Below are 12,468 nucleotides of genomic sequence, written 5' to 3'. Positions count from 1 at the left end.
ACACATGCCCATAAGTCTAAGGGGCTTACGAGACTGAATCGTAGCCCTAAAAATCAGATGCTTTTTGGACAAAGAGGAGAGACACCTTCAAACCTCAGATCTCTGAGTTGCTGGAGGAAGAGGCCAGCAAGCAATGTTGGGGAAAAAAATTTACAGTAGGACCAAAGAGGTTTAAAAATCTGTCTACTGAAAACTGAATAGAATGGGCCCAAATTTGAGAAGAAGGGGGAAAAAACCCCAGCAACTTCAAAAAGTGCCGATGCATTTCTATGAGAGAGGGAGGTCCAGCAGTTAGAGAAACAGTTGATCGTGACATCTAAATGAATTATCACACTTGTTAAATTTTAATTTCCAAGCCAGTGGAATATTATGGAGACATTAAGCACTGGGGCTCACAACGTCTGTCGGAGAGACACACACACACCTGACTAACCCCCCCACAGGGAACACATACATGCACAAATGCTCAACCACAGGTGAGAGAGCCACAACACACACCACTTTTAAAATGGGGCCCCTGCTATAGCGCCCTCCCTGCTGCTGCACTGCCCTCCATGCTGGGCTGGCGATTCATGGGTCTCTCATGTTGATTCCACTCTATCCCAAGTTCTAGGCCGATCACAAACGAACACATCATTTATAAAACAAGATTCGCAATACAATATTAATCACACATTTAAAATCAAGTAAAAAAAAAAAAAACCCAACTAAAAGCAATTTACAGCTAATAATTGAGCCAGACAAAACTTCCTTATGGTGACGTCTAGTGACTTAAGTGTGACGTTTGCTACTGGCTGTTATGAGCACTACCTCCTAGTGGTACGTATCATAACAATGCCTATTGCCTTAGTCATGGACACCCAGTGATTAACCTGCAAAACCCATTAGAAATCTGTTGCCAGTAATGTCTGTTTATAAAGCACTGCTCCTTGCGACCCTGGGCAAGTCGCAGGTACATCAGATAGATGGTGATCCCACCAGGACAGACAGGGAAATACTCCAGTACCTGAATAAATTAATGTGAACAATATAGAAAATTGAATAAATAAATAGTGTGACAAGTTTCAGCCTCTGATAACCAGAGCTGAAATTGTGATGTCACAATGCCTCATTCCACCAATAAGAGCCAACCTCATCAGTGATGTCACAATAGCTTCATTGTCCTATACAGTACTTGGCTCACTTTTACTACTACGCTTTGATTTCTAGAGTGGCGCAGTGGTTAAAGCGACAGCCTCAGCACCCTGAGGTTGTGGGTTCAAACCCCCGCTGTTCCTTGCGATCCTGGGCAAGTCATTTAATCCCCATTAGCCCACCGGGAAAGTTAGGGAAAAATAAATAATAAATTTAAAATGAAGGAATAATAATAATAATAACTTTATTCTTCTATACCGCCACAATCTTGCGACTTCTAGGCGGTTTACAATCAAGAGTGCTGGACATTCAGCGAAATACAATAAGTAGATATTCAGAGGAAATAGAGAGATCAGAGACCTCAGGAGGCAATAGTATAGAAATACAATTTGCTGAGCAAAAATGTAATATGTACATTTTAGTAGGTAACGTCCACCAGAAATTTCTGCGGTGCAGGGTCAAGTGAATACCCTGCAATGATTATGTCTCAAAGGCATCCGTATACAGACAGAATTTTAATAATCCTTTAAATTTAATTAGCAATTTTTCTTCCCTGGTAGAGAGTTTCATATTTTGGGGGCGGTAACTGCAAAGATCGTTTCTTGTCTAGTATTTATTATTCTTAATGATGGAATTACTAGAAGGTTTTTGCCCTCCAATATCAGGCTTCTAGTAGGAATATATGGGATACTGTAGGTTTCTAAGAAAGATGGGACTTTAATTGTTAATATTTTGAATGTTAATAATGCAATTTTAAAGGAGATTCCATGGGCCGTTGGTAGCCAGTGAGCTTTTTTTGAGGAGAGGAGTTACACGGTCAAATTTTTTCCTATTCGTAATAATTTTGATTGTGGTATTCTGAATTAATTGTAATCATCGGATTTCTTTTAGAGCGACTCCTCTGCTCTGCCTCTGCTGGGTCAGACCAGAGGTCCATCATGCCCAGCAGTCCGCACATGTGGAGGCCCATCAGGTCCAGGACCTGTGTAGTAGTCCTCTATCCGTACTCTTCTATCCCCTTTTCTTCAGAAAGTTGCCCAATCCCTTCTTGAACCCCAATACTAACTAGAGTGAGTTGCAGTCGTCCAGTTTTGAAATGATCAGTGAATGTATGAGGACATTCAGTGAAGATGAATCTAAGAATGGAACAATTGATCTGAACATTCGTAACCTCTGAAAACAGCTTCTTGCTACTGAACTGATCTGATCGTGATAAGTCCGGTTTTGATCCATCTTGACCCCCAGAACTCTAATCGTAGTGACCAGTGAATACATTTATACACAATGGAGGCAATGCATGTCCATTTCTCTTATGCATATTCATTGTGGGTAGCCTGAAAACCTGAGTTGCTAGGTTTGTCCACGAGGACTGGGTTGAGATGAGAACCCGTTCTAGACATCCTAGGCTCTTCGCTTTTGGTTAGGAAAAGAGACGGAATGCTGCCAGTAGACCATAAAAATAGAGAGACTAGGTAGTAAAAATTAGTTAAATCTAGACACAGAGGTAGAAAATTAAATTGAAGAATACCAAAAGGAAAAGGAGGAGAGAAAAATCCTGGAAAGAGACTTAAGATGGAGGAAAGCAGAAACCAGAGAAGTGACTCATCAGAACATAAAGATAGAAAAAAGAATTTTATTTTTAATTCAGGATAAAATAGTGTGGTACCTGCATTTATAAAGATTAATAAATAGAAATAGAAATACAATGATATCTTTTCATTTAACTAATTTTAATACATTTTTGACTAACTGTCAGTGACCAAAATCTCATTACTGTCTTGACCTGGGGAAGGAGGTGTTGGTTAGATCTCTGCCTAGGACAGAGAACTAGAGAATGACAAGGGGAAAAATTTGGCCCCATCAGAACTCAATTTCCCCATCCTGTCCCTGTCCCATTCCTGTAAGCTCTGCCTTAACCACACAAGCCTCGAACACTTATGATTTTAAAGTTTTTGAGGCTTGCAGGAATGGGGCAGGGACAGGAAAAGAACATGTGAGGGACGGTACAGGAAAATGATTTCCCGCTTGGATGGGAAAAAATTGGTCTCCGTGTCATTGTCTACAGAGAACCTCTTCCACATGGCAGATGAGCCTGTTTTTACTCCATGGTGCCCTCTACTGAAACCTATACACATCTGCAGTTTAGAATTTGCAAAAGCAGCATGCATCAAATACTGCTTTTGCTGGAGTCACAAGGCATGGGCAAACAGGGTGGCTACTCAGGGCCCTGAGTTTTGGAGGGTGCCTTCGAGTCGGTTTGTGAGTCTGAAAACTTGCAAGTCTAAAGAGAAGCAGTTGCTGAAAATTTTACCCAATGAAGAACTTATAGTGGCTGCCTGTCAAAACTCGTATCACCTTCAAACTATCATGCATAATAATGTTGCAAATCTTATATGCAAAAACTGCTGAACTGATCATAAACTTATTTGTCTACATCAACCAGAAAACTGGAATTGCTTCAACTGCTCCTCCCGTCTCCCAAAGGGGTTAATACAAACGCGTATTTGACTCGCTCTTCACACAACATGAAACACCAAAACCTGGACAAACTCCCAACTGACATCAGGATGGAAACATTCTATAACTGATTCTGAAAAAATATTTTTATTTTAAACTCTCTTCTTTGAAAGCAAACACACCGTAGACAACTAACTCAAAATATTTACTATCACTAAATCCCACTCTCTACTCAAGTACTATACCAGGACAATCAAAGAACCTCCAATTTCTCATCTCTGTTACCCTAATTCATAATTCTGTCCTCCTCAAACTGGGACTGAAACATCAAAATCACTTGTTAGCCCCTATCTAGAAACATAATGGCAGATAAAGGCCAAATGGCCCATTATCTCTTCCTCTCTCTATTGGCTAAGGCTCTGTACAGCTGATTTGTGATGTCATAGAACTTTATGGCCCATCCAGTCTGCCCATCTGCAGCCGCCACTGTCTCCTTCTCTTCCTATTGGCTAAAGTTCTTTACACCTGCATTGTGATGTCATAGAGCTTTATGGTTATAGAAACATAATGGCCCATCCGCAGTAAACATTATCTCTTCCTCTCTCTATTGGTTAAGGCTCTGTACAGCTGATTTGTGATGTCATAGAACTTTATGGCCCATCCAGTTTGCCCATCTGCAGCAGCCACTGTCTCCTTCTCTTCCTATTGGCTAAGGCTCTTTACACCTGCATTGTGATGTCATATAACTTTATGGTTAAAGAAACATTGTTTTTCCTACTACTAGGGTACAAAAATATTCTATAATTGTGATAATATACTAAATAACTACATATATGTCACAGTATTGTGAATTTTATAATATTTATTAAAATGTTCTTTTAAATAGCGCTCAGACCCACAACCATCAGTGTTTGAGTGTATAAAACAAAACACAGGCTGCCATCAGACCATCATAGCAGCATTTATGTCTTATACCACCATATATTATAATAAAGCAATCTTGTGACTAATATCTTTAAGAACTTATCTTTTCTAGTGGTAATGTCACATAGGATGGTCACGTGACGGGCAACGCAGCGTTATAAAGTGCTCATGCTTTCTTTAAAATAGCTCCTGGAAGCCAAGAAACACTGGTCATCCCTTCGACTCGAGTTTCGCAATATGCGTGCTTCCTCAGGAAGGGATTACCTTCCTGGAGTCAGGCTTTCTGTCCTTGCTGGCTGACCTGGAAAAAGCCCTCTTTTCTGATGGCTAAGAGAAGTGTGGACCTTGCCCTTGGTTGTGGGTCTGAGCACTATTTAAATTAAAAGAACATTTTAATGAATATTATAAAATTCACAATATTGTGACATATATGTACTAATAAAGAAACATTGTAACATGATGACAGATAAAGGCCAAATGGCCCATCCAGTCTGCCCATCCACAGCATCCACTCCTCTCCCTATTGGCTAAAGCTCTTAACATTTGCATCTCCTCTCCCTATTGGCTAAGGCTCTTAACACTTGCATTGTGATGTCATAGAACTTTATGGTTAAAGAAACATTGTAACATAATGACAGATAAAGGCCAAATGGCCCATCCAGTCTGCCCATCCACAATCTCCTCCTCTCCCTATTGGCTAAGACTCTTTACACCTGCATTGTGATGTCATAGAACTTTATGGTAAAAAAAAACATTGTAACATGATGACAGATAAAGGCCAAATGGCTCATCTAGTATGCCCATCCGTAGTAACCATTATCTCTTCCTCTCTCTAAGAGATCCCACATGCCTATCGCACGCTTTCTTGCATTCGGACAGTCTCTGTCTGCACCACCTCTTCCGGGAGACTGTTCCACGCATCCACCACCCTTTCTCATCCATACACTTCCATATTAGACAAACATACAGGCAACCAACATGACTCAGTCGATGAAAGTATTGATATAATCCCTAATATGTGCCTTGTAATTGGTCTAGATGCCAACGTACCTCAATTAATTTGCTACCAAAATTCCAAGTGAGGTCGCACCATGGAGTGATACTTAGTCTTGTTAACCATCCCTTTTTTAAAATAAGTCCTAGCATCCTGTTTGCTTTTTTGGCCGCTGCCGCACATTGGGTGGAAGCTTTCATCAAATTGTCTACCATGACACCCAGATCCTTTTCTTGGACGCTAATCCCAAAGGAGGACCCTAGTATCCGGTAACTGTGATTTTGGGTTATTCTTCCCAACGTGCATCACTTTGCATTTGCCCATATTAAACTTCATCTGCCACTTGGACACTTTCCTAAGTCTCTTATATCTAAATAATGAAGCAGCTGGATTCATGATGAACAGATCCACCCAGCCTGCTCCTCTGCCCTTGTCCAACGAGGGTAGGCAATAAGAAAAAATAGTGACCCCCTTTCTCCCCCCAAATATTTGCCTTCCCCCATCATTCTTCAGACACCTTTCTCCCCCCTCCTTCCCTTTCCTCTGCCTCTTTTTTCAAGTTTTATTAGGATTTGCTATCCCAACCATTGGATAGACCTTGCTTACAATCTTTATCAGGGTAGAGAAAATTGTTTAAAGTCAGTTAGACAAGACAAGACATGACAGAGAAGGGTGGGGGGGGGGGGGGGGGAGAACTACAATGTGTGATAGTAGAATGGATAGGGCTGACATAAAAGAGAGGCCATAGTATTTGCTTAGACTTATGGGGCAATCCTAGCTACAGCGCAAACATCTGTGAGTTCCGAAGGTTTAAGATCCAATTTGAGTCTAGTGAAGCTTGTAGCTGAAGAGATGCCAGGAGGGACCCTGAACAGAAAAGATGGCATGACAAACGTGTTGGTTTGAGTTTGATGATCTAAAGGCCTTAGATGGGGTATATGGTATGAGTAGGCATGCTAGTTAGGGCACTGGGAGGGGGGGGGTGAGGGGGCTTGCTAAGCTGGCCACTCATTCCCCTGCTCCTCAGGGCAGACAACATTCCTCTTCTGCCTGCCACCCCATCTTCCACATGTCCAGGCTCAGGGCCCTGATACACTGTGGCCACTGCTCTTTGCTTGTGACAGGTGCTTAGGTAACGGATAATATCAATGCCACTGGCACAGAAACAGTTAATCCTTTTAAAAGGTGCGGACTCTGAAGCTGGGCTCCCTAGCCGTAGTGGTCTCTTTCGTATTCGCTCAACCATCACTACCACGGCCTGACCCACTTCAGCTGATAATACTGGCAGCATCCAGGACAGCCCTTGTCAACCAGCCAGCTCACCCTCCTCAAAGGCTGGCCAAGGCTTTGCCCATCAGCATACGCTTTATTGAACGTGATAACTCAGTAATAAAGGGCTCGTTGTTCCCGGACAGGATTAACACCCACTCTGGAACTGTCTCTCCAATGAGACAAACCACAGGGTACAGTTAATTGCCCACAAGTTATGATTCTGGGTTTGGGAAACTCGCTAATTATTCCTGGTTGCATATTTTCAAAACAATGACATATTTTTTTTTCACTCTCTACCTTTTTGAAATACCTGGGCTCTGCCAAATACTACATGAGAAAGGTATGCATTTTCCACAAAGCATCGTGCTTTGTTCTTCATTTTGGAGTTGTCATCCCCTAAGTGGGCTTCAAAACATCAACTCGGTTCTTTTAATGAGCTCCGGCTCTTTCCGGTTTACTGGCTTGGATTACATCATTTTCAGTCTCTCTGTTCTCTTTCCCTCATTTTCTTCACTTTTCTCTTTTCTTTTAAATCTCCTCCAAGAGCTCAAGAGAAGTGGCCAAAATACACAATTAGAAAGCCTGTTCCCTCTAGCTACCTCTCTCTGCTACCCTTCCCCAACTCACCTAGCAAGTAGATCAGAGAAACTTGGCCCAGGTAAGTATGAGGTGGCAGGGGGTAGGCAGATGCGATCACAGGATAGGATAAGGCACACAGTACAGTACTCCCCTGATATTCGCGGGGGTTCCGTTCCAGGAACCCCCGTGAATATCGAAAAAACGCGAATACGGGTTTCACCTGGGGAGGCAGGATAGGGTAGCTGGAGCGCTGGCGAGTGAAGGAAATCACTTGCGGTATGCTCCGATTGGTGAAGCCCGACTTTAGCACAGGAAGTCCAGGTCGGGGAATACCACGACTGACCAGGGGAACACTGTAGAGCACTTCAGGAGACTGCACACAAAGATCCTCTAACTCAGTGGTTCTTAACCTGGGTTCGACTGAACCCCAGGGGTTCGGTGAGTCAGTCTCGCGGGTTTGGCGGAGGTCAAAACACACCTCCGACTCATATAGCGCTTCAGTCACGTTCAATCATCTATCAGTTATTCAGTGATTTTGATCAAGACTGATCGTGTATCAATCAACAGCAGAAGTCACACTGATTTGCAGTAAATTTCATTATTAGGTTATTATTATTCGAAATATAGGAGAACTTTTTTGTTTTCAAAATTGATCTTATTTTTTCCCTCACTGTATACCTATGTTTTGAATTTGTAAAAATCATATTTTATTTTTCCAATAACGAAGGGTTCGGTGAACACGCATATGAAACTGGTGGGGTTCAGTACCTCCAAGGTTAAGAACCAGTGCAGCTCCCAAGCTATGAAGTGCAAAGGTGAGCAAGCCCATGACTCAACAAGAGGATGTGATCAGATGCACAAAGAGCCTTTGTGTGGCCACTTAATATTTCTTTTGGATAACTTGTTTTCAGAGCAGGGCTGTCTGCTACTCAGCAAATTTCATTAATCACACTTGGGTTTTTTTCTCTAGAGCTGCTGTTTAGATAGTGTGGTGCTGCTGCTGCTCTTCTCTCTCCCAGGTCACCAGGATTAGAGCCGCACCTGCAGTAGAGCAGGGCCGCGGTGGGGCGAAGGTAGGGAGTTTTGGCATGGCTCTGTGCCTGCGACTCACCTCAACAGCAGAGAACTGTTTTGGCACTTAATAGATGGGTTAACCGGGCAGTAACTGAGCAGAGATGGGATACATCATCTTAGGTTTTAGGTCAGACCCACAGGAAAAACAACAACAACATGTCATCAGCTTTGAAGCTTGTTTCTCCCATACTCCCAGGTGGAGGGATGGATGATCCAGGCAGCATTAGAACAGAGTCTTTTCTACAGGGTCCTTCAGATATTTGAAACGTTCTGATGAAGCCAGTAGACATCGTCACCGAACATCTTAGCAATATTTCTCCCATAATGCAATATCTAATTTCTTTCCTTAATAAAGATATATTCATGGAACCTTCAACACTTCAGCAAGCCTATGACATAACGCTGTTTCTCCCCATCGGATGCTTCAGGAAGGCGTAAAAATGCCTTCCTGAAGCAGCCGGGGAGGCAAAACATAGCATTAATACCTTTCAAGTATTTGAACGTCTGAATCATATCTCCCTCCTTCCCTAGGGTATACATATTCAGGGCTTTCAGACTCTCCTACATCTTTTGGTGCAAACCTCCTATCTTTTTCGTCGCCCTCCTCTGGACCGCTTCAAGTCTTCTTATGTCCTTCGCCAGATATGGTCCCCATTCTCGCTGGAATACAATTTCCCCATCCCATCTCCATGAGTTTTGTTGCTCTCCTTGTCTCTGCCCCATTCCTGTAGGCTCTGCCTTAACCGCACAAGCCTCGAACACTTATGATTTTAAAGTGTTTGAGGCTTGTGCAGATGAGGACGGAGCTTGCAGGAATGGGGCAGGGACAGGAAAAGAACGCGTAGGACCGGGAAAAATTTGTCCCCGTGTCATTCTCTACACAAGACCAGTCCCTGAGAGCTGCAAACAGGTTAGGTTGTCAAGATCGAAGTCATTGGGGATATCCTGAAAACCTGCCTTCTAGGTTCTGAGGTGGGATGGGGGATATTTTTTTTGTAAGCGGCAGTCCAATTATTTAAAAGATAGTTGGCATGACTTAGTGTCCACTGTCTGCACTGCTGCAGTCAGAATGCATGGATTCATGAGCCCAGGTTAGTGAATCTGGCAAGCTGGGCTAGTTAAATGTGGCTTAGTAAATAGGCACCTAAGTTTGTACCTGAGGCAGTGAAAAGTTCAGTGACTTGTTTGAGATCGCGAAGAGCAGCTGATCTGGTTCTCAGTCCAGTGTTTAACCACTAGGATGATCTTTCACTCCTCAAAAGAGGTAGCATGTGAGTAAATCTCTATCAAGAATATTCTTAGAGACATCCTGAAAATCCAACCCTTTTGTAGCGAATACAAGCGGCAAAATCAAGGCTGGATCAGAAACACAGGGCAAGCCGACAACCCCAGCTAGAACAGGCTAACTCGGTTCTGGTTTAGGTTCACTTCATCTAGGATTTTGCACTTCTGATTTCCTCAAGGAAACTGGAAGAAAAAGCTGAATAAAAGGTTGCAGCACACGTGAGTCACAGCCAAGTCAGCGGCAGAATCCTTCCTTCACTTACTAAGGGGGGGGGGGGGGAGAGGTGCTGAGTCAGATCTCCCCACCTGACCCCAATACAGCAATCTCCCAGGTCTGTACATAGTCCAGCCTCTCGACCTTAGTCAAGCCTGGTGCAGACCAAGAACATGGCTTAGGCATGGAAGGAGGTCAGAGTCAGCCTGTGCTCAGCCTTCCTTTCTTCTTGTGTTTATTTCGAGATGTGTAAGGAGGGCTCAGGCTCCCACGGCGTGCCTCAACCTGTCTCTGGCATCAGACGCTACAGATGGGATGTGGCTGTGGGCTATTTCTATTACACATGGCTATGATGCACATTCAGACTGGAAGTCCTGCTCTAAGCAATGTCTGAGCACAGGAGAATCAACATATACTCACTCAAGAAACAGCTATGGAGCAGAGCTTAAGGCATGAAAACTGCCGAAAGCTTGCAAGAATTTTTCAGTTCTGGGCTGTGCTGCTATGCCGATTCCAGGAGCCACATGCCACAAATCCAAGCCCGAGGACAAACCAGCATAGCTGGGTCCTTGGGTGCTTCAGGAAGGGCTGTGTCATTGTCTCCCATGTGCTGCTCATACTGAGTGTCTGATGCAGGAAAACAAAGACTTGACAAGGACAATAACAGAGTCTTAATTGCCTAAACCTCCAACTTCTTGACTGGAGTTTGATCCCTAGTTTCCGTCTCCTTCTGTGATCTGTGCCTTTGGGGGATCTCCTTTACCTTTCAGAGACCCCTCCTTGGGACCCAAAGCACAGCTTCTATCCTAATAGAGGACAGAGATTCAACAGGATGTCAAAGGGAGGGACACCAATGAGCTGCATCTTCGGACATACATGCCTTGTTCTGGGATTAGGATTTGCTGACATTGTCACACGTGTGGCTGATCCTGAAGGAATTATTGTTTGGGGGAGCGGGCACAGCATTCTTTTCCTCCATAGTTTAAGCAGTTCCCAGGATCTCCTTCTACTGATGCAAAAGAGGCTCCTTCCAGATTCTATCCCAATATAGTTCGGTGTGCAGACCAGTCCTTGCTCGTTTGCAGGGGTTCCTTATATCCCATCCTCCCAGAAGAGCTCAGAAGGGGTTTCAAATTTACATACATCATAAAACATAAAAGGGTATAGTAATGTAGAGCATATTATATGGATCATGACATGATAGGGCAAGACATCGGGGAGCATGAAAGTACTCAATAAGCATGGCAATACTTAATAGGATATGACAGGACAAGACCTCATACAGTGGTGGTGATGTTATGAGTTTGGTATGACATTGCAATAACTAAGAGCATGGCAGTAGATTATGGTATGGCAGACAATACATAAAGGAACGTAACAATGCATGGCCTGGTAGGACAATACATAACTGTGAATGATAATATATGCTGAGTATGGTATAGTGTCAGTAATATGTAACAGCGCATGAGAAGATGTGGCAGGGCATGGTGGTATTAGTGATGGTTGATCTTGTGCGTAGACAGCGGTATTAGACTGGAGCTATTTCCTGGAAGATTAGAGGAAGAGGTGAGTTTTTATTGCCTTCCTGAAGTTCAGTAGTGATCTGATGCGAGAAACATGATGGCAGATAAAGGCCAAATGGCCCATCCAGTCTGCCCATCCGCAGTAACCATGATCTCTTCCTCTCTCTAAGAGATCCCAAGTGACTATCCCAGGCTTTCTTGAAATCACACACAGTCTGTGTCTCTACCACCTCTTCCGGGAGACTGTTCCACACATCCACCACCCTTTCTGTAAAAAAGTATTTTCTTAGATTACTCCTGAGCCTATCACCTCTTAACTTCATTCCAGAGCTTCCTTTCAGATGAAAGAGGATCGACTTGTGCAAATTTACGCCACATAGGTATTTAAACATCTCTATCATTGCTCCCCTCTGCCGCCTTTCCTCCAAAGTATACAGATTGAGATCTTTAAGTTTGACCCCATATGCCTTATGATGAAGACCACACACCATTTTAGTAGGTGAGGTGGTAGTTGGTTCCAGAGGCAGGGTAGGTAGTGTGAGTAGGGACTTTTCTGGGCATTCTAAAGGCAGAGGGAGTGTCCTGAAGGTGTGTATAGTCTTTTTTTCTTCTTGCGAGCAAAGCTGCCAGTTTTGGGGTGTAAGGTGGTAGTTTGGAGGCCATATAAGTTGGTACCCACAATTGCCTCAGACACACTGATTCAACATATAGGGGGAATGGGACTTGTATACCAACTTTTTGTGGTTACACATTCAAAGCAGTTTACATATATACAGGTTATTTTGTATCCAGGGAAATAGAGGATTAGGTGACTTGCCCAGGGTCACAAGCAGCAGCACTGGGATTCGATCCCACAACCGCAGGGTGGTGAGGTAGCAGCTCTACCATTAGGCCACCCCAGAAGGCCTGTCTAGATGGCTGCAGTCCAAAGGCTGGGTTGAGAACCACTGAGCTACAGAAAAGCATGTAAGCAGCAGCTCAAGGGTTAAAGAGGTGCAGGCTTCAGCCACTAC

General features: G+C 43.5%; 1 long non-coding RNA gene across 1 annotated transcript in view; it reads left to right on the top strand.

Moving 5' to 3' along the window:
• LOC117349837 overlaps nucleotides 1-12,468 on the top strand; it is a 93,955-nt gene that overhangs the window by 66,830 nt on the left and 14,657 nt on the right. The window lies entirely within an intron of this gene.

Source organism: Geotrypetes seraphini, chromosome 16 (genome assembly GCF_902459505.1).
Source record: "Geotrypetes seraphini chromosome 16, aGeoSer1.1, whole genome shotgun sequence".
In the NCBI taxonomy this organism is placed as follows: Eukaryota; Metazoa; Chordata; class Amphibia; order Gymnophiona; family Dermophiidae; genus Geotrypetes; species Geotrypetes seraphini.
Note: the sequence above shows the minus strand (reverse complement) of the source record. Positions and strands in the feature narration are given on the sequence as shown.